The sequence below is a fragment of the Hordeum vulgare genome, chromosome 7H, assembly GCF_904849725.1.
Source record: "Hordeum vulgare subsp. vulgare chromosome 7H, MorexV3_pseudomolecules_assembly, whole genome shotgun sequence".
NCBI classification, from domain to species: Eukaryota; Viridiplantae; Streptophyta; class Magnoliopsida; order Poales; family Poaceae; genus Hordeum; species Hordeum vulgare.
The window spans coordinates 229,146,555-229,168,238 of NC_058524.1; positions in this window are offsets into that span (position 1 = coordinate 229,146,555).

Here is a 21,684-nt window from a genome sequence, read left to right on the forward strand (position 1 = left end):
CCACAACGGAGATATATGAGTTGCTATTTAACCTCATCCAAGGACCTCCTCGGTCAAATCCGATTCAACTAGAGTTGGAGAAACCGTCACTTGCCAGTCATCTTTGAGCAAAGGGGGTTACTCGTAACGATGAAACCAGTCTCTCGTAAGCGTACGAGTAATGTCGGTCCAAGCTGCTTCAATCCAACAATACCGCGGAATCAAGAAAAGACTAAGGAGGGCAGAAAAACGCACATCACCGCCCACAAAACCTTTTGTGTTCTACTCGAGAAGACATCTATGCATGAACCTAGCTCATGATGCCACTGTTGGGGAACGTCGCATGGGAAACAAAAAATTTCCTACGCGCACGAAGACCTATCATGGTGATGTCCATCTACGAGAGGGGATGAGTGATCTACGTACCCTTGTAGATCGTACAGCAGAAGCGTTAGAGAACGCGGTTGATGTAGTGGAACGTCCTCACGTCCCTCGATCCGCCCCGCGAACAATCCCGCGATCAGTCCCACGATCTAGTACCGAACGGACGGCACCTCCGCGTTCAGCACACGTACAGCTCGACGATGATCTCGGCCTTCTTGATCCAGCAAGAGAGACGGAGAGGTAGAAGATATCTCCGGCAGCGTGACGGCGCTCCGGAGGTTGGTGATGATCTCGTCTCAGCAGGGCTCCGCCCGAGCTCCGCAGAAACGTGATCTAGAGGAAAAACTATGGAGGTATGTGGTTGGGCAGCCGTGAGAAAGTCGTCTCAAATCTGCCCTAAAAGCCCCATATATATAGGAGGAGGGAGGGGGACCTTGCCTTGGGGTCCAAGGGACTCCCAAGGGGTCGGCCGAGCCAAGGGGGGGAGGACTCCCCCCCCCCCCCCAAACCGAGTTGGACTTGGTTTGGTGGGAGGAGTCCCCCTCCCTTCCCACTTCCTCCCTCCTTTTTTTTTCTTTTCCTTTGATTTCCTTCTCTTGGCGCATAGGCCCCTTTGGGGCTGTCCCACCAGCCCACTAAGGTCTGGTGTGTCTCCCCAAAGCCTATGGGCTTCCCCGGGGTGGGTTGCCCCCCCCCCCCCCCGGTGAACTCCCGGAACCCATTCGTCATTCCCGGTACATTCCCGGTAACTCCGAAAACCTTCCGGTAATCAAATGAGGTCATCCTATATATCAATCTTCGTTTCCGGACTATTCCGGAAACCCTCGTGACATCCGTGATCTCATCCGGGACTCCGAACAACATTCGGTAACCAACCATATAACTCAAATACGCATAAAACAACGTCGAACCTTAAGTGTGCAGACCTTGCGGGTTCGAGAACTATGTAGACATGACCCGAGAGACTCCTCGGTCAATATCCAATAGCGGGACCTGGATGCCCATATTGGATCCTACATATTCTACGAAGATCTTATTGTTTGAACCTTAGTGTCAAGGATTCGTATAATCCCGTATGTCATTCCCTTTGTCCTTCGGTATGTTACTTGCCCGAGATTCGATCGTCAGTATCCGCATACCTATTTCAATCTCATTTACTGGCAAGTCTCTTTACTCGTTCCGTAATACAAGATCCCGCAACTTACACTAAGTTACATTGCTTGCAAGGCTTGTGTGTGATGTTGTATTACCGAGTGGGCCCCGAGATACCTTTCCGTCACACGGAGTGACAAATCCCAGTCTCGATCCATACTAACTCAACTAACACCTTCGGAGATACCTGTAGAGCATCTTTATAGTCACCCAGTTACGTTGCGACGTTTGATACACACAAAGCATTCCTCTGGTGTCAGTGAGTTATATGATCTCATGGTCATAGGAATAAATACTTGACACGCAGAAAACAGTAGCAACAAAATGACACGATCAACATGCTACGTCTATTAGTTTGGGTCTAGTCCATCACGTGATTCTCCTAATGACGTGATCCAGTTATCAAGCAACAACACCTTGTTCATAATCAGAAAACACTGACTATCATCAATCAACTGGCTAGCCAACTAGAGGCATGCTAGGGACGGTGTTTTGTCTATGTATCCACACATGTAAATGAGTCTTCATTCAATACAATTATAGCATGGATAATAAACTATTATCTTGATACAGGAATTATAATAATAGCTATACATTTATTATTGCCTCTAGGGCATAATTCCAACAATTTTTTATCGGGTATGTCGTTGTCGATATACCCCCTCCCGATCGAACTTCAACACGAGGGGGGTACCAATATACCCCCTCCCCGATAACATTATTTTCCCATGTATATGTATGTCGCGTCGTTGTCGATATAACCCCCTCCCGGATAACTTCGACATGAGGGGCGGTCGATATATATACCCACTCTCCACCGTGATAACTTATACCACGGGAGCACCCCCCTCGGCCCTCTCGCTCGACCAAAACTCTCGAGGACACCCAAACCCTAGAAAAAACGATGTTGGTCTCCTACCCCCTCCCGCCGCGCCCCTACCCGACAAACTCTCTCGAGGCCACCCAAATTTACCAAGTTAAAAGAGCGTTGTCGTCGAGGCCACCCAAACCCTTGATGTGTTGTGTCGAGGCCACCCCAAACCCTTGAAGCATTGTCTAGGCCACCCCAAACCCTAGAGAAGCAGCGTGGAGGCCACTAACATGATTCCTTATTGTGATTAGCTAGCTAGTTCTACGTTTGCCACTAATATATATCCATCTGTACCATGTTTGAATAATAATTGACATGTTGTAAATATTTGCAGAAACTATGGATCCCTCCCGAGATGAAGCATCAGAAGCTATGTTGGGGGAGATAATCGCACAAGGAAGTGATGCCATTGCGTCGTTTCTCTACGACACCGATGGTCAGGAAGGATCGGGTGAAGAAGAGGGCTATGTTCATGATGGCTCCGGTGACCCATTAATGCCGATACAAGAAGAGGGCTATGTTCATGATGGCTCCGGTGACCCAATGGAGGTACAAGAAGGAGACCGTGATGACGGCTCCGGTGACAGAACCGAGTCTGGCCAGGTATATATATATTAGTTAAGCCCGTGCTGACTAGTTAATTGATGCATTCATTGTTTTCATATGTACACATATTAATTAACTCTCGTCTTTCTTCTTTTTTCTCTAGCCCTCCGGATCAAGCTCAACTTCGGTAAAGAAACGAGGCCCGAAAAAAAGTTGCGCTCGGATGAAAGGTTTGAGATCACAGCAATCGCGCCCCGATGGCAAGCCGATTGAACCCATCCGGACAAGGGTTGCATTTCGTGCTCAGTGTGGGGTTCTTGTTAGGGACAAGATCCCGATCAGTATCCAGCAATGGTTAAAGCCAAAGAAGGAAGACCCTGAGGTGCCGACGTCTTATGTCTCCGATATGCAGAAAGAAGATCTTTGGACAATGCTTAAGGCAAATTTCACCCAACCGCCAGAGGAGGATCCGGAGAAGCCATTTATAGAGCAATTGATCAAGTCTCATGCTCTTCAAAAGATGGCAGAACTATTCAGGAGGTGGAAGAATGAGGTGAAAACGTTTGTCGACAAAGAAGAGACACCAGAATTCACCGGCCAGTTTGAGAAGATCAGAGATCAATGGCCCGCATTTGTGGCCCACAATACATCGGAAAAGAGTAAGAAGATGTCAGAGACAAACAAGAAAAATCCTGCGAAGAAGAAGCATCACCATCACACGGGGTCAGGTGGTTACCTCAAAGCCCGGCCTTTGTGGGAGAAGGCTGAGAATGACCTGATTGCTAAAGGGGTCGAACCAGAGACATTGAGATGGCCAGACCGTTGCGGGACTTGGTTCTTCGGGGTTGGCGGAACCTTGGACCCTGTATCAGGGAAGTGCGTTTGGACGGAAGAGCAACTGCGAATAGCCGTCACGAAGCTTCGACACTATATCGCCGCAACAGAGGAAGGGACGTTCGTTCCAGACAGAGAGAAGGACGAGCTCACAATGGCCCTCGGGAATCCTGAGCACCCTGGATGGACACGAGGCACGCCAAGCTCCCTTCCATGGAACGCCGGGTTTCCGGACGCATGGGGTTACAAAACCCAGGAGAGGAGGAAGAAAGTGGAGCATAGCCAACTGCAGGCGCTGCACGAAAGGGTACAAGGGCTAGAGGAACGAGAAGCAGATCCCAGCAAACGACTTGCTGAAGCTACCCCGCCATCTCAGCGGAGAAGCAGCGTGGCTTCCACCGAGCAGACTCAGCAGGTGGAGCCTGTCTTCACGGGCGACCCCGTGGATGCTATCACGGAGTCTCAACATTGCCACCTTATGATGCGATGGATGACATTTAAAGTCAAGGCGGCTGTTGGCTCTATTTTACCTAATGAACCTGACTCAACCTACCACGGCCAGCCGATTCCAGAAGGATATGCTAGGGTGATGGTGGATCAAATAACGGACGGATTTGAGGACCTTGAGCTTGACCACCCTACGGGTGAAGGGGAGATTCGGCTGGGTTCTTCTCTGAAGACTACATGCCTATGGCGGAAGGAGCTCATCAACCTTCCGAACTGGACGCCTCCGCCTCCTCCTCCTCCTCCGGCCAGTCAGGGCACTTCGCCTCCTCCGACGAGTAATCAGGGCACTCAGCCTCCTTCTCCGACGCATGGCGGCACTTCGCCTCCTTCTCCGCATGCGCCGGCGCGCCCGAGCAGCCAGCTGCCACCTCCTTCTCTGCCTCGTCAACAAGGGCGGAAGAGACCCACCGCCGCTCCGACTCCTCCGCCGCGTTGTCCTTGTGCTTCGCCTCGTAAGAAAGGAAAGACAGCCGCAGCCGCTCCGTCTGCTCCGGCGTCTAGCACTACAGCCAGAGGCAGGCAATACAGATACGGTCCTTCTGTGAAGACTCCAGAGAAGTTACCATACGAGAGGAGCCAGGAGGAAATCATGAAGATCGTGGAAGCCAAAGTGAAGAACTTCTTTGAAGGGGTGAAAGCAAAAAACATCCACCTCCGGAGGAGAAGATAGCTCCGGTAAAAGCAAAGCGTACTCTGGCTGCCCTCAAGAAACGACCAAAGTCTACGATGAAAGGCAACTATGAGCGCATTATTACAAAGTCATTTATTGAAGCGCAGCGGTCGGGAAGTACTGTCAGTGATCAAAGGTTAGCAGAACGACGAGCTGGGAAAAAAGTTGCCCAGCTCGGCGAACAAGCGAACCAATCGTTCCCCCCGCTCAAGGTGTTTAGCGATATCGTCGCTAATCATCCGGGGATCTTGTTGCCCGGGACCAATCCTGCAGATTACCTGCCCGATGATGCACATTTTGATTTATTGGAGGTGGACGAACACAAATACGTGTACGGTAAGCCTCTCGTCAAAGATGAAAGATCTCTAACAACGATGATGCGAAGATTCCATGATTGGTACATGAAAACTTGCAAAGAGTCTGGGGGGAGTAATATTTTGACGCTGGGAGTTAGAAAGGAGCATGACCTCGTTGGACTTGAACTGTTGATGGTTCCATTTGAGGAGTTCTTCCCGTTTTTCAATCTAAAGGCCCTCGATAAATTAATGATCACCTGCTACTGCCTGTAAGTAGTACTACTTCTATTATTAAGTTTCTATATATAGGTCAGCTCTTTTATTGCATGTATTTTTAATTACCCTCACTATATTATATGCGGATTGAAGATCGTCGAATTGAAGAAAAGACAAATCGATGATATTGGGTTCATTAACACAAATCTCGTAGATGCATTTATGATTAAATCTCAGGCCAAAGATACCGAGGCCAACCTACTACAATCGTTTGTATTGAATCAAAACAAAGATATAATACTCTTCCCTTACGAATTCTAGTGAGTGTTACTATCTTGTGCATATTCGGTTTCCCTTATTAGTCAAGGTTATAGTAATGTAATTGATGAGTTATGCATGCGTGCGCAGCTTCCACTATATTCTCCTAGAGATTAAGCTTGAGCAGGGACTAGTAACCGTCTTAGACTCGAGACGAAAAGATCCCAACGTGTATGCGGACATGACTGAAATTCTAGATAAGTAAGTTAAATCGATCATTATCGCACCATATCGGCAACTTTGTTCATTTCCTGATATCAAGTAATTGTTTTCTTTGTCTGACAGGGTTTGGAAAAAATTCATCGCAAAAACTCCGGGACTGCCGAAGAAGCTGCAATTTAGACACCCAAAAGTAAGTACTATAGTAGCATGTTCCACGCATCTCCTAGTGATTCAAGCGCTAGTTTCATCAATACCATTTAGCATGCTTGCTAACTATCAGTTTGATTGACCTCTATTTCTTGTAAAGTGGTTGTGGCAGGAACCAGGGAATGATTATTGTGGATATTACATTTGCGAGTCCATCCGCCACGTGACCTGTGAGCGGGGCTACTCTGACAAACAATATGACGTGCGTAAATAATGATATTCACAATTTTATTTTATTACCATCATTTGTATTCAGTTTCATTTATTCATATATATGTATTGACCCCCTTCTTCAAATTAGATATATCGGATGCGGAATGAACTCCTACCAGCAGATCGTATGCGAGGAATTCAAGAGGAATTGGCGGCATTCTTTCTTGACAACGTGATCGCTAAAGACGGAGAATACCATGTGAACCCTAACGAGTTGAATTTTAATTAGGAGATTATATTGTAAGAGATAATTATATTGTATATATGTAGCCAGTAGCGTCGGATAGATATACGAGAACTTGTTGTTCGACCAATCTCTCAGAGAAGGAGAGGTGGTCGATATCACTTCTCTTTGTATGCATATGTTCATGATGATCTTCTGTTTCCTTCATTTGCTTACTAGCTAGCGTGTCTAGTCCTCTCTATACGTATAGTATGCAGCGTCGACCAAGCACGGAGATAAGAGAGGACACTTCTCTCTATTCATTAGTAGCTAACACAATATATGAAACACCTAAATTAACCCCCCAAAACCCCCTAACCCCCCCCCTTTCAAAAAAACCCATCACCGGAAATGGTGACGCGTGGATGCCTTTTGGTCCCGGTTGGTGTCACCGACCGGGACTAAAGGCCCCCCTACCCGGCTCGACGCACCGGCCACGTGGAGGCCCATCTGTCTCGGTTCGTGTAAGAACCGGGACTAAAGGCCAAGGGCATTAGTAACGACCTTTTAGTCCCGGTTCCGAAACCGGGACAGAAGGCCCTTACAAACCGGGACAAAAGGCCCTTTTTCTACTAGTCTTGGTAGATGAGAAGGCTGGCAAAGTCGACAAATGTATATTGGATATACATGATATTGATGTGTACTTTACTAGTACTCCTAGTAGCACTAGGGTATTAGATACCGGTTCGGTTGCTAAGTGTTAGTAACTCGAAATAAAAGCTACGAAATAAACGGAGACTAGCTAAAGGCAAGGCGGCGATGGTTGTTGGAAGTGTTTCCAAAGTTGATGTGATCACCATCGCACGCTCCCTCTACCATCGGGATTAGTGTTGAACCTCAATAAATGTTATTTGGTGTTTGCGTTGAGCATAGACATGATTAACTTGTGTTTATTGCAATACGATTATTCATTTAAAGGGAATAATGGTTATTCTGTTTCCTTGAATAATACCTTCAAAGGTCTTGCACCTAAAATGAATGGTTTATTGAATCTCGATCGTAGTGATACACATGTTCATAATATTGTTGCCAAAAGATGCAAAGTAGTAGTGATAGTACCACTTACTTGTGGCACTGCCGCTTGAGTCATATTATTGTAAAACGTATGAAGAAGTTCCATACTGATGGATCTTTGAACTCACTCGTTTTTAAATCGTTTGAGACATGCGAACCATACCTATTGGTGTGAACGCATAAAGAAACTCCATGCAGATGGATCGTTTGGACTCACTTGATTTTGAATCACTTGAGACATGCATATCATGGGCAAGATGACCGAAAGCCTCATTTAGAAGTAAGATGGAACAAGAGAGTAACTTGTTGGAAGTAATATGTTTTGATGTATACAGTCCAATGAGTGATGAGGCACGCAGTGGATATCATTATGTTCTTACTTCTCAAATGATTTGAGTAGATACTGGTATATTTATTTGATGAAACACAAGTCTGAATTATTGAAAGTTTCAAGTAATTTCAGAGTGAAGTTGAAGATCGTCGTGACAAGAGGATAAAATGTCTACGATATGATCGTGGAGATGAATAACTGAGTTGCAAGTTCGGTACACATTTAAGACAATGTGGAAAATGTTTCACAACTAATGCCACCTGGAACACCATGGTGTGATGGTGTCTCTGAACGTCATAGCCATGCCATATTGGGTATGGTGCATACTATGATGTCTCTTATCGAATTACCACTATCGTTTTTGGGTTATGCATTAGAGACAACCGCATTCACTTAAAAAAGGGAACCACGTAAATCCGTTGAGATGACACCGTATGAACTATGGTTTGGAAAAACCTAAGTTGTCGTTTCTTAAAAAATTGGGGCTGCGACGCTTATGTGAAAAAGTTTCGGCATGATAAGCTCGAACCCAAAGCGGATAAATGCATCTTCATAGGACACCCAAAACAGTTGGGTATACCTCCTATCTCAGATCCGAAAGCAAAGTGTTTATTTCTAGAAGTGGGTCCTCTCTTGAGGAAAAGTTTCTCTCAAAATAATTGAATGGGAGGATGGTGGAAACTTGATGAGGTTATTGAACCGTCACTTCAACCAGTGTGTAGCAAGGTGCATGAAGTTGTTCCTGTGGCGCCTACACCAATGGAAGTGGAAGTTAATGATAGTGATCATGAAACTTCGGATCAAATTACTACAAACCTCGTAGGTCGAGAAGGTCACGTACTGCTAAAGAGTGGTATGGTAACCATGTCTTGGAGGTCATGTTGTTGGACAATAATGAACCTACGAGATATGGCGAAGCGATGGTGGGCCCGAATTCCCGCAAATGGCTGGAGGCCATGAAATCCGAAAGAGGATCCATGTATGAAAACAAAGTGTAGACTTTGGAAGAACTACTTGATGGTCGTAAGAACATTAAGTGTTGGAAATATGCCCTAGAGGCAATAATAAAAGGGTTATTATCATATTTCCTTGTTCATGATAATCGTCTATTGTTCATGCTATAATTGTATTAACAGGAAACAGTAATACATGTGTGAATAAATAGATCACAATGTGTCCCTAGCAAGCCTCTAGTTGGCCAGCTCATTAATCAATAGATGATCATGGTTTCCTGGTCATGGGCATTAGATGTCATTGATAACGGGATCACATCATTGGGAGAATGATGTGATGGACAAGACCCAATCCTAAGTGTAGCACTAGATCATATTGTTTGTATGCTAAAGCTTTTCTAATGTCAAGTGTCTTTTCCTTCGACCGTGAGATTGTGCAAGTCCCGGATATCGTAGGAGTGCTTTGGGTGTATCAAACGTCACAACATAACTGGGTGACTATAAAGGTGCACTACGGGTACCTCTGAAAATGTCTGTTGGGTTGGTACGAATCGAGATCGGGATTTGTCACTCCGTGTGATGGAGAGGTATCTCTAGGCCCACTCGGTAGAACATCATCATGAGCTCAATGTGACTAAAGGAGTTAGTCACACGATGACGTGCTACGGAACGAGTAAAGAGACTTACCGGTAACGAGATTGAACAAGGTATAGGTATACCGACGATTGAATCTCGGGCAAGTTCTATACCGACACACAAAGGGAATTGTATACGGGATTGATTGAATCCTTGACATCGTGGTTCATCCGATGAGAGCATCGTGGAGCAAGTGGGAGACACCATGGGTATCCAGACCCCGCTGATGGTTATTGGCCGGAGAGCTGTCTCGGTCATGTCTGCCTGTCTCCCGAACCCGTAGGGTCTACACACTTAAGGTTCTATGACGCTAGGGTTATAGGGAATTGTTATACGAGGTTATAGAAAGCTGTTCGGAGTCCCGGATGAGATCCTGGACATCACGAGGAGCTCCGAAATGGTCCAGAGGTAAAGATTGATATAAAGGACGGATGGTTTCGGACACCGGAAGTGTTTCGGGCGTCACCGGTAACGTACCAGGAGCACCGGGACTACCGGAGGTGGCCCCGGGGGTCCACCGGAAGGGGGCAACGACCTCGGGAGGCTAGATGGGCTAAGTGTGGGAGGTAACCAGCCCCTAGGTGGGCTGGTGAGCCGCCCACACTCAGCCCAAGGCGCAGGAGGTGGAGAGGGGCGGAAACCCTAGGCGCTGGTGGGCCTAAGGCCCACCTAGGGGTGCGCCACCCCTCCCCTTGCCCTGGCCGCCGCACCTCCCATCTGGGGGGCTGCCGCACCACCTAGGGTGGGAACCCTAGGGGTGGCACCCCCCCTCCCCTCCTCCTATATATAGTGGGCACTTTTGGGCTTTTGGAGACATAGTTTTCCCTCTCCCTCGGCGCAACCCTGCTCTTCTTTCTCCTCCTCTCTGCCGGTGCTTGGCGAAGCCCTGCCGGGAGACCTCGTCTCTCCATTGACACCACGCCGTCGTGCTGCTTGAGATCTTCCCCAACCTCTCCCTCCTCCTTGCTGGATCAAGGTGCGGGAGACATCACCGAGCTGCACGTGTGTTGAACGCGGAGGTGTCGTAGTTCGGCACTAGATTGGAATCACACCGCGATCTGAATCGCCGCGAGTACGACTCCATCAACCGCGTTCTAGTAACGCTTCCGCTTAGCAATATTCAAAGGTATGAAGATGCACTCATCCCTCTCTCGTTGCTGGTCTCTCCATAGGAAGATCTGAATATGCGTAGGATTTTTTTTGAATTTATGCTACGCTACCCAACAGTGGCATCCGAGCCAGGTTTTCTATGCGTAGATTCTATGCACGAGTAGAACACAAAAGGTTGTGGGCGATGATTTGTCAATTGCTTGCCGCTACTAGTCTTATTCTTTTCCGGTGGTATGGTGGGATGAAGCAGCCCGGACCGACATTACACGTACGCTTACGTGAGACTGGTTCCACCGACAGACATGCACACCGTGCATAAAGATGGCTAGCGGGTGTCTGTCTCTCCTACTCTAGTCGGATTGGATTTGATGAAATGGGTCCTTTTGAAGGGTAAATAGCTTTGGCATATCATCGTTGTGGCTTCCACGTAGGTAAGAAAGCGTTCTTGCTAGAAACCCAAATTAGCCATGTAAAACTTGCAACAACAATTAGAGGAAGTCTAACTTGTTTTTGCAGGGTTTGACATGTGATGTGATATGGCCAAAGTTGTGATGTTGCATGTATGATGTATGAGATGATCATGTTATTGTAATAGGTTTCACGACTTGCATGTCGATGAGTACGACAACCGGCAGGAGCCATAGGAGTTGTCTTAATTTATTGTATGAGATGCAACGCCATGTGCTTACTACTTTTACTTCATTGCTAACGGTTAGCTATAGTAGTAGTGATAGTAGTAGTTGGCGTGACGACTTCACGGAGACACGATGATGGAGATCATGGTGTCACGCCGGTGACAATGATGATCATGCGATGCCTGAAGATGGAGATCGAAAGATCAAAGATGATAATGGCCATATCATGTGACTATATGATTGCATTTTGATGATCCCTCTTATTGTTTAGAATGACGGTAGCATAATAAGATGATCCCTCTTAAAATTTCGAGAACGTATTCCCCTAAGTGTGCACCATTGCGAAGGATCGTTGTCTCGAAGCACCACGTGATGATCGGGTGTGATAGATTCTAACGTTCGCATACAACGGGTGTAAGCCAGATTTACACACACGAAACACCTAGGTTGACTCGACGAGCTTAGCATGTACAGACATGACCTCGAATACAAGAGACCGAAAGGTCGAACATGAGTCGTATGGTTGAATACGATCAGCATGAAGTTCCTCACCATGGTGACTAGTCCGTCTCACGTGATGATCGGACACGGGTTAGTTAACATGGATCATGTATCACTTAGATGACTAGAGGGATGTCGATTTAAGTAGGAGTTCATACTTAATTTGGTTAAATGAATTTAATTGTCATGAACTTAGTCTAAAAGTTGTCTTTATAAAGATTGTAGATGGCCAACGTCAACCTCAATTTCAACGCATTCCTAGAGAAAAACAAGCTCAAAGATGATGGTAGCAACTATGCGGACTGGGTTCGCAACTTGAAGCTCATCCTTGAAGCAGCTAAAAAGACTTATATCCTTGATGCGCCGCTAGGTGACCCTCCCACTCCCGCAGCAGCCCAAGACATTCTGAACGTCTGGCAAACACGGAGTGATGACTACTCTCTGGTTAGGTGTGGCATGTTATACAGTTTAGAAACGGGGCTCCAAAGGCGTTTTGAGCAACACGGTGCATATGAGATGTTCCAAGAGCTGAAGCTAGTTTTTCAAGCTCATGCCCGTGTCGAGAGATATGAAGTCTCCGACAAGTTCTTTAGCTGTAAGATGGAGGAGAACAGTTCTGATAGTGAGCACATACTCAAAATGTCTGGGTTACACGGTGGTGTGACTTCACTTGGAGTCGAACTTCCGGATGATGCTATAATTGACAGAATCCTCCAGTCTCTCCCACCAAGCTACAATGGTTTTGTGCTGAACTACAACATGCAAGGGATGGAGAAGACCATTCCCGAGTTGTACTCGATGCTCAAGTCTGCAGAAGTAGAAATCAAGAAAGAGCATCAAGTGTTGATGGTCAACAAGACCACTAGTTTCAAGAAGGGCAAGGGTAAGAAGAACTTCAAGAAAGACGGAAAAGCCGTTGCCGCGCCCGGTAAGCCAGATGCCGGGAAGAAGAAAAAGAATGGACCCAAGCCTGAGAATCAGTGCTTCTATTGCAAGGGAAAGGGTCACTGGAAGAGGAACTGCCCCAAATACTTAGCGGACAAGAAGGCCGGCAACGTTAAAGGTATATGTGATATACATGTTATTGATGTGTACCTTACCAGTGCTCATCGTAGCTCCTAGGTATTTCATACCGGAGATGTTGCTCACATTTACAACTCAAAGCAGGAACTGCGGAATAAGCGGAGACTGGCCAAGGACGAGGTGACGATGCGCGTCGGGAATGGCTCCAAGGTCGATGTGATCGCCGTCGGCACGCTACCTCTACATCTACCGTCGGGATTAGTTTTAAACCTTAATAATTGTTATTTAGTACCTGCTTTGAGCATGAATATTGTATTAGGGTCTTGCTTAATGGGAGACAGCTACTCATTTAAGTTAGAGAATAATGGTTGTTCTATTTATATGAGTGATATGTTTTATGGTCATGCTCCGCTGGTGAATGGTTTATTCTTGATGAATCTCAATCGTGATGTTACGCATATCCATTGTGTGAGTACCAAAAGATGTAAAGTTGATAATGATAGTCCCACATACTTGTGGCACTGCCGCCTTGGTCATATCGGCGTTAAGCGCATGAAGAAGCTCCATACTGATGGACTATTAGAGTCTCTTGACTTTGAATCATTTGACACATGCGAACCATGCCTCATGGGAAAGATGACTAAGACTCCATTCTCAAGAATAATGGACAGAGCAACCGACTTATTGGAAATAATACATACTGATGTGTGTGGTCCAATGAACGTTGAAGCTCGCGGTGTCTATCGTTATGTTCTCACTCTCACCGATGATTTGAGTAAGTATGGGTATATCTACTTGATGAAGCACAAATCTGAGACGTTTGAAAAGTTCAAGGAATTTCAGAGTGAGGTCGAGAATCAACGTGACAGAAAAATTAAGTGTCTACGATCTGAACGTGGAGGGGAATATTTGAGTCACGAGTTTGGCACACACCTAAGGAAGTGTGGAATCGTTTCACAACTAACGCCGCCTGGCACACCACAACACAACATAGTGTCTGAACGTTGTAATCGCACTTTATTAGATATGGTACGATCTATGATGTCTCTTACCGACTTACCGCTATCATTTTGGGGATACGCATTAGAAACTGCAGCATTCACTTTAAATAGGGCATCGTCTAAATCCGTTGAGACGACACTGTATGAACTATGGTTTGGCAAGAAACCTAAGTTGTTGTTTCTTAAAGTTTGGGGCTGCGATGCTTATGTGAAGAAACTTCAACCAGAAAAGCTCGAACCCAAAGCGGAGAAATGCGTATTCATAGGATACCCTAAGGAAACTATTGGGTATACCTTCTATCTTAGATCCGAAGGTAAAACCTTTGTTGCCAAGAACGGATCCTTTCTAGAGAAAGAGTTTCTCTCGAAAGAAATAAGTGGGAGGAAGGTAGAACTTGATGAGGTAATTACACCCCCACTTGAACAGGAAAGTAAAGCAGCGCGGGAAGTTGTTCCTGTGGCGCCTACACCAACTGAAGAGGAAGTTAATGATAATGATCATGAAGCTTCGGATCAAGTTACTACTGAGCCGCGAAGGTCCACGAGGGTACGCTCCGCACGAGAGTGGTACGGCAACCCTGTAAAGGAAATCATGTTGTTAGACAACGGTGAACCTTCAAACTATGAAGAAGCGATGGCGGGGCCCGGATTCCAACAAATGGCTTGAAGCTATGAAATCCAAGATAGGATCCATGTATGAGAACAAAGTATGGACTTTGGTGGACTGGCCCGATGACCGGCGAGCCATAGAAAATAAATGGATCTTCAAGAAGAAGACTGATGCAAACGGTAATGTAACCGTTTATAAAGCTCGACTTGTTGCAAAGGGTTTTCGACAAATTCAAGGAATTGACTACGAAGAGACTTTCTCTCTCGTAGCGAAGCTGAAATTAGTCCGAATCATGTTAGCAATTGCCGCCTTTTATGATTATGAAATTTGGAAAATGGATGTCAAAACAGCGTTCCTTAACGGGAACCTTAAGAAGAGTTGTATATGATGCAACCAGAAGGTTTTGTCGACCCTTAGGGTGCTAACAAAGTTGCAAGCTACAGCGCTCCATCTATGGGCTGGTGCAAGCATCTCGGAGTTGGAACATTCGCTTTAATGAGGTGATTAAAGCGTTTGGGTTCATACAGGTTTACGGAGAAGCCTGTCTGTACAAGAAAGTAAGTGGGAGCTCTGTAGCTTTCCTCATACTGTATATGGATGACATATTATTGATGGGGAATGATATAGAGATGTTGGAGATCATAAAGGCCTATTTGAACAAGAGTTTTTCAATGAAGGACCTTGGAGAAGCTGCATACATATTAGGCATCAAGATCTATAGAAATAGATCGAGACGCCTCATAGGTCTTTCGCAAAGTACATACCTTGACAAGATATTGAAGAAGTTCAATATTGAAAACTCAAAGAAAGGGTGCTTGCCAGTTTTGCAAGGTATGAGATAGAGTAAGACTCAGTCGCTGACCACGGCAACAGATAGAGAGAAGATGAGTTCTGTCCCCTATGCTTCAGTCGTAGGCTCTCTTATGTATGCCATGTTGTGTACCAGACCTGATATAAACCTTGCCATAAGTTTGGTAGGGAGGTACCAAAGTGATCCCGGTATGGAACACTGGACAGCGGTCAAGAATATCCTTAAGTACCTGAAAAGGACTAAGGAAATGTTTCTCGTTCATGGAGGTGACGAAGAGCTGTCGTAAAGGGTTACGTCGACGCTAGCTTCGACACAGATCCGGATGACTCTAAGTCACAGACCGGATACGTATATGTTTTGAATGGTGGGGAAGTGAGCTGGTGCAGCAGCAAGCAAGAAGTCGTGGCAGCATCTACATGTGAAGAGGAGTACATAGGTGCTTCAGAAGCGGCTCATGAAGGAATTTGGATGAAGGAGCTCATCACCGACCTTGGAGTGGTTCCAAGCGCGTCGGGTCCAATGACACTCTTCTATGATAACACTGGAGCCATTGCCATAGCCAAGGAGCCCAGGTTTCACCGGAAGACGAAGCACATCAAACGCCGCTACAACTCCATCTAGGACCATGTCCAGAGTGGAGTGATAGAGATTTGTAAAGTACACACGGATCTGAATGTTGCAGACCCGTTGACTAAACCTCTTCCACGAGCAAAACATGATCAACACCATAATGCTATGGGTGTTCGATACATCACAATGTAACTAGATTATTGACTCTAGTGCAAGTGGGAGACTGTTGGAAATATGCCCTAGAGGCAATAATAAAAGGGTTATTATCATATTTCCTTGTTCATGATAATCGTCTATTGTTCATGCTATAATTGTATTAACAGGAAACAGTAATACATGTGTGAATAAATAGATCACAATGTGTCCCTAGCAAGACTCTAGTTGGCCAGCTCGTTAGTCAACAGATGATCATGGTTTCCTGGTCATGGGCATTAGATGTCATTGATAACGGGATCACATCATTGGGAGAATGATGTGATGGACAAGACCCAATCCTAAGCGTAGCACTAGATCGTATTGTTCGTATGCTAAAGCTTTTCTAATGTCAAGTGTCTTTTCCTTCGACCGTGAGATTGTGCAACTCCCGGATACCGTAGGAGTGCTTTGGGTATATCAAACGTCACAACGTAACTGGGTGACTATAAAGGTGCACTACGGGTACCTCTGAAAGTGTCTGTTGGGTTGGTACGAATCGAGATCGAGATTTGTCACTCCGTGTGACGGAGAGGTATCTCTGGGCCCACTCGGTAGAACATCATCATGAGCTCAATGTGACTAAAGGAGTTAGTCACACGATGACGTGCTACGGAACGAGTAAAGAGACTTACCGGTAACGAGATTGAACAAGGTATAGGTATACCGACGATCGAATCTCAGGCAAGTTCTATACTGACAAACAAAGGGAATTGTATACGGGATTGATTGAATCCTTGACATCGTGGTTCATCCGACGAGAGCATCGTGGAGCAAGTGGGAGCCACCATGGGTATCCAGACCCCGCTGATGGTTATTGGCCGGAGAGGTGTCTCGGTCATGTTTGCCTGTCTCCCGAACCCGTAGGGTCTACACACTTAAGGTTCGATGACACTAGGGTTATAGGGAATTGTTATACGAGGTTATAGAAAGTTGTTCGGAGTCCGGGATGAGATCCCAAACGTCACTAGGAGCTCCAGAATGGTCTGGAGGTAAATCTTGATATATTGGATGGATGGTTTCGTACACCGGAAGTGTTTCGGGCGTCATCGGTAACGTACAGGGACCACCGGGACCACCAAAGGTGGCCCCGAGGGTCCACCGAAAGGGGGCAACGACCCCGGGAGGCTAGATGGGCTAAGTGCGGGAGGAAACCAGCCCTAGGTGGGCCGGTGCGCCCACCACACTCAGCCCAAGGCACTGGAGGTGGAGAGGGAGGGGAACCCTAGGCGCTGGTGGGCCTAAGGCCGACCTAGGGGTGCACCTGCCCTCCCCCCTGCCCTGGCCGCCACACCTCCCATCTGGGGGGCTGCTGCACCACCTAGGGTGGGAACCCTAGGGGTGGAACCCCCTCCCCTCCTCCTATATATAGTGGGCACTTTTGGGCTTTTGGAGACACAGTTTTCCCTCTCCCTCGGTGCAGCCCTGCTCTTCTTTCTCCTCCTCTCTGCCGGTGCTTGGTGAAGCCCTGCCGAGAGACCTCGTCTCTCCATCGACACCACGCCATCGTGCTGCTGGATATCTTCCCCAAACTCTCCCTCCTCCTTGATGGATCAAGGTGTGGGAGACGTCACCGGGCTGCACGTGTGTTGAACGCGGAGGTGTCGTAGTTCGGCACTAGATCGGAATCACACCGCGATCTGAATCGCCGCGAGTACGACTCCATCAACCGCGTTCTAGTAACTCTTCCGCTTAGCAATCTTCAAAGGTATGAAGATGCACTCACCCCTCTCTCGTTGCTGGTCTCTCCATAGGAAGATCTGAATATGCGTAGGAATTTTTTTGAATTTATGCTACGTTACCCAACATTAAGTACATATGGATCTTTAAAAGGCAGACAGACAATGATTGTGAAAAGACACCATTAGGAAAGCTCGACTTGTCGCAAAGATGTTTCCGATAAGTTCAAAGAGTTGACTATGATGAGACTTCCTCACTCGTAGCGATGCTAAAACTCTGTTGGAATTATGTTTGGAGTTGCTGCATTATTTATGAAATCTTGCAGATAGGATGTCAAAACATTATTTCCTCGATGGTTTCCTTGAGGAAAGGTTGTATGTGATACAACCAGAAGGTTTAGTCAATCATAAGGATGCTAACAAGTATGCAAACTCCACGATCCTTCTATGCACTGGAGCAAGCATCTCGAAGTTGGAATATACGCTTTGATGAGATGATCAAAGTTTTTGGGTTTATACAAGGTTTCTGAGAAACTTGTATTTCCAAATAAGTGAGTGGGAGCACTATAGAATTTCTCATGAGTATATGTGGTTGACATATTGTTGATTGGAAATAATGTAGAATTTCTGGAAAGCACAAAGGGTTGTTTGAAAGGAGTTTTTCAAAGGAAAACCTCGATAAAGCTACTTGAATATTGAGCATCAAGATTTATAGAGATAGATTAAGACGCTTAATAAACTTTTCAATGAAATGCATGCCTTGACAAGGTTTTGAAGGAGTTCAAAATAGATCGACAAAGAAGGAGTTCTTGGCTGTGTTGTAAGGTGTGAATTTGAGTAAGACTCAAAAGCTCGACCACGGCATAAGAAAGAGAAAGGACGAATGTCATCCCCTATGCTTTAGCCATAGGCTCTATAGTATGATATGCCGTGTACCGCACCTGATGTGTACCTTGCCATGAATCTGTCAAGGGGTACAAAAGTGATCCAGGAACGGATTACTGGACAACAGTCAAAAGTTAACCTTAGTAACTAGTGGACTAAGGATTTTTTTTTTCTCGATTATGGAGGTGATAAAAGAGTTCATCGTAAAGGGTTACGTCGATGCAAGCTTTGACACTAATTCAGATGACTCTGAGTAGTAAACCAGATTCATATAGTGGAGTAGTCATTTGGAATAGTTCCAAATGACGCGTGGTAGTCGCATCTATAGGATGACACAGAGATTTGTAAAACACACACGGATCTGAAATGTTCAGACCCGTTGACTAAAACTACTCTGACAAGCAAGACATGATCGAACCCTAGAACTATATGAGTGTTAGATTCATTACAATCACATAGTGATGTGAACTAGATTATTGACTCTAGTGCAAGTGGGAGACTGTTGGAAATATGCCTTAGAGGCAATAATAAATTGGTTATTATTATATTTCCTTGTTCATAATAATCGTTTATCATCCATGCTAAAATTGTATTGATTGGAAACTCAAATACATGTGTGGATACATAGATAACACACTGTCCCTAGTGAGCCTCTAGTTGACTAGATCGTTGATCAAAGATGGTCAAGTTTTCCTGGCCATAGACAAGTGCTGTCACTTGATAACGGGATCACATCATTAGGAGAATGATGTGATGGACAAAGACCCAAAATATGAACGTAGCATATGATCGTGTCAGTTTATTACTACTGTTTTCTGCATGTCAATGTATCTGTTCCTATGACCATGATATCATGCAACTCCTCGACACCGAAGGAATACCTTGTGTCTTATCAAATGTCGCAACGTAACTGGGTGACTATAAAGGTGCTCTACAGGTATCTCTAAAGGTGTCTATTGGGTTGGCATGGATCAAGACTGGGATTTGTCACTCCGTGTGACGGAGAGGTATCTCGAAGCCCACTCGGTAATACAACATCACAACAAGCCTTGCAAGCAATGTGACTAAGGAGTTAGTTACGGGATCTTGTATTATAGAACGAGTAAACAGACTTGCCAGTAACGAGATTGAACTAGGTATGGAGATACCGACGATCGAATCTCAGGAAAGTAACATACCGAAGGACAAAGGGAACAACATACGGGATTAACTGAATCCTTGACATAGAGGTTCAACCGATAGAGATCTTAGAAGAATGTGTAGGAGCCAATATGGACATCCAGCTCCCGCTATGGGTTATTGGCCGGGGAGTGTCTCACATCATGTCGCATAGTTCTCGAACCCGCAGGGTCTACACACTTAAGGTTCAGTGATGTTTCAGTACAGTTGAGTTATAGGTGTTGGTGATCGAAGGTTGTTCGGAGTCCTGGATGAGATCCAGGATGTCACGAGGAGCTCCGGAATGGTCGGAGGTAAAGATTGATATATAGGAAGTCTTGTTTTGGTCACCGGAAAGGTTTCGGGCTCATCGGTAGTGTACCAGGAGTGCTGGGAGGGTGCCGGGGGACCACCGGGAGGGGTGTGACGACCCAAGAGGCTCATGGGCTCTGAGAGGAGGTGGACAAGCCCCTGGTGGGCTGACCGAAGTCTCTCTCAAGGGCCCATGCGAAAAGGATAAAGGGAAAAGGCAAAAGGGCCAAATTAGGAAGGAGTCCTAATAGGATTCCACCTCCCTTGTGGGAGGTGGATTCCTCCCTTGTTGGCTCGGCCGAACCTCCTTGGAGTGGAGTCCAAGGCTGCCTCCTCTCCCCTGCTCCTCCTATATATACTAGAGGTATTAGAGGTGAGGGATAACCCTAATTGCCACATGCTCCCTCTACTTCATCTAGATCGGTTTCTCCTCTAGTCTAGTTCGGCGGTGTTTAGGCGAAGCCCTGCCGGAATAGTTCCACCACCACCACCACCACGCCGTCGTGCTGGAGAACTCATCTACCTCTCCGCCCCTCTTGCTGGATCAAGAAGGCGGTGATCGTCATCAAACTGTACGTGTGCTCAACGCGGAGGTGTCGTCCGTTCGGCACTAGATCAGGATGGATCGTGATGGGATCGCGGGACCGATCGTGATGAGATCGCGGGAGGGCTGCGATTTAGATCGCGAAGATGTTCCACTACATCAACTGCGTTATATACGCTTCCGCTTAGTGATCTACAAGGGTATGTAGATTCACTCTCCCCTCTCATAGATGATCATCACCATGGATAGCTATTGCGTGTGCGTAGGAAATTTTTTGTTTCCCGTACAAGTTTCCCAATAGATTCATATATTGGAAGTGGAGTTTTGATCACCGAAATAGTTTCGAAGATCGTCGATATTGTACCGGGACCACTGGAAGGGTTCCGGGGGTTCACCGGGAAGGGCCACCAGCCCCGAAACGCTACATGGGCCAGTAGTAGAAGGGAACCATCCCCTAGATGGGCTGGTGCGCCTCCCACCCCAGCCCAAGGCGCAAGAGAGGGCTAAGGGGGGCAAACCCTAGGCATGGGGGTTGCCTTGGGCGCCGCCCCTCCTCCACTTGGCCGCCGGCCCCTCTCCATCTAGGGTTGTCGCACCACCTAGGGGTTTTGGGGATGCACGCACGATTTATCTCTCTCTCTCGGCACAACCCTACCTCTCCCCCTCCTCGTCCTCCGTAGCGCTTGACGAAGCCCTGTCGGAGTACCACGCAGCTCCACCGTCACCACGCCCTCGTGTTGCCGGAGCTCTCCCTCAACCTCTCCTCTCTCCTTACTGGATTAAGGCATAGGAGACGTCACCGGGCTGCACGTGTGTTGAACATGGAGGCGCCGTTGTTCGGTGCTTAGATCGGAATCCACCGCAATCTGAATAGCTACGAGTACGACTCCATCAACCGCGTTCTAGTAACGCTTCCGCTTAGCGATCTTCAAAAGTATGAAGATGCTCTACCCATTGCTCGTTGCTGGTTTATCCTAGATAGATCCTTGTGAAGCGTAAGATTTTTTTTGAAATTACTACGTTACCCAACAAGTTCAACCGAATACCTTGGAAATTTCAAGTGCTACTGTTGGGACGAATCAGCTCGGGATCAAAATATTATTCTCATCCTAGAATCATAATAGTGGTTTTATATATATAT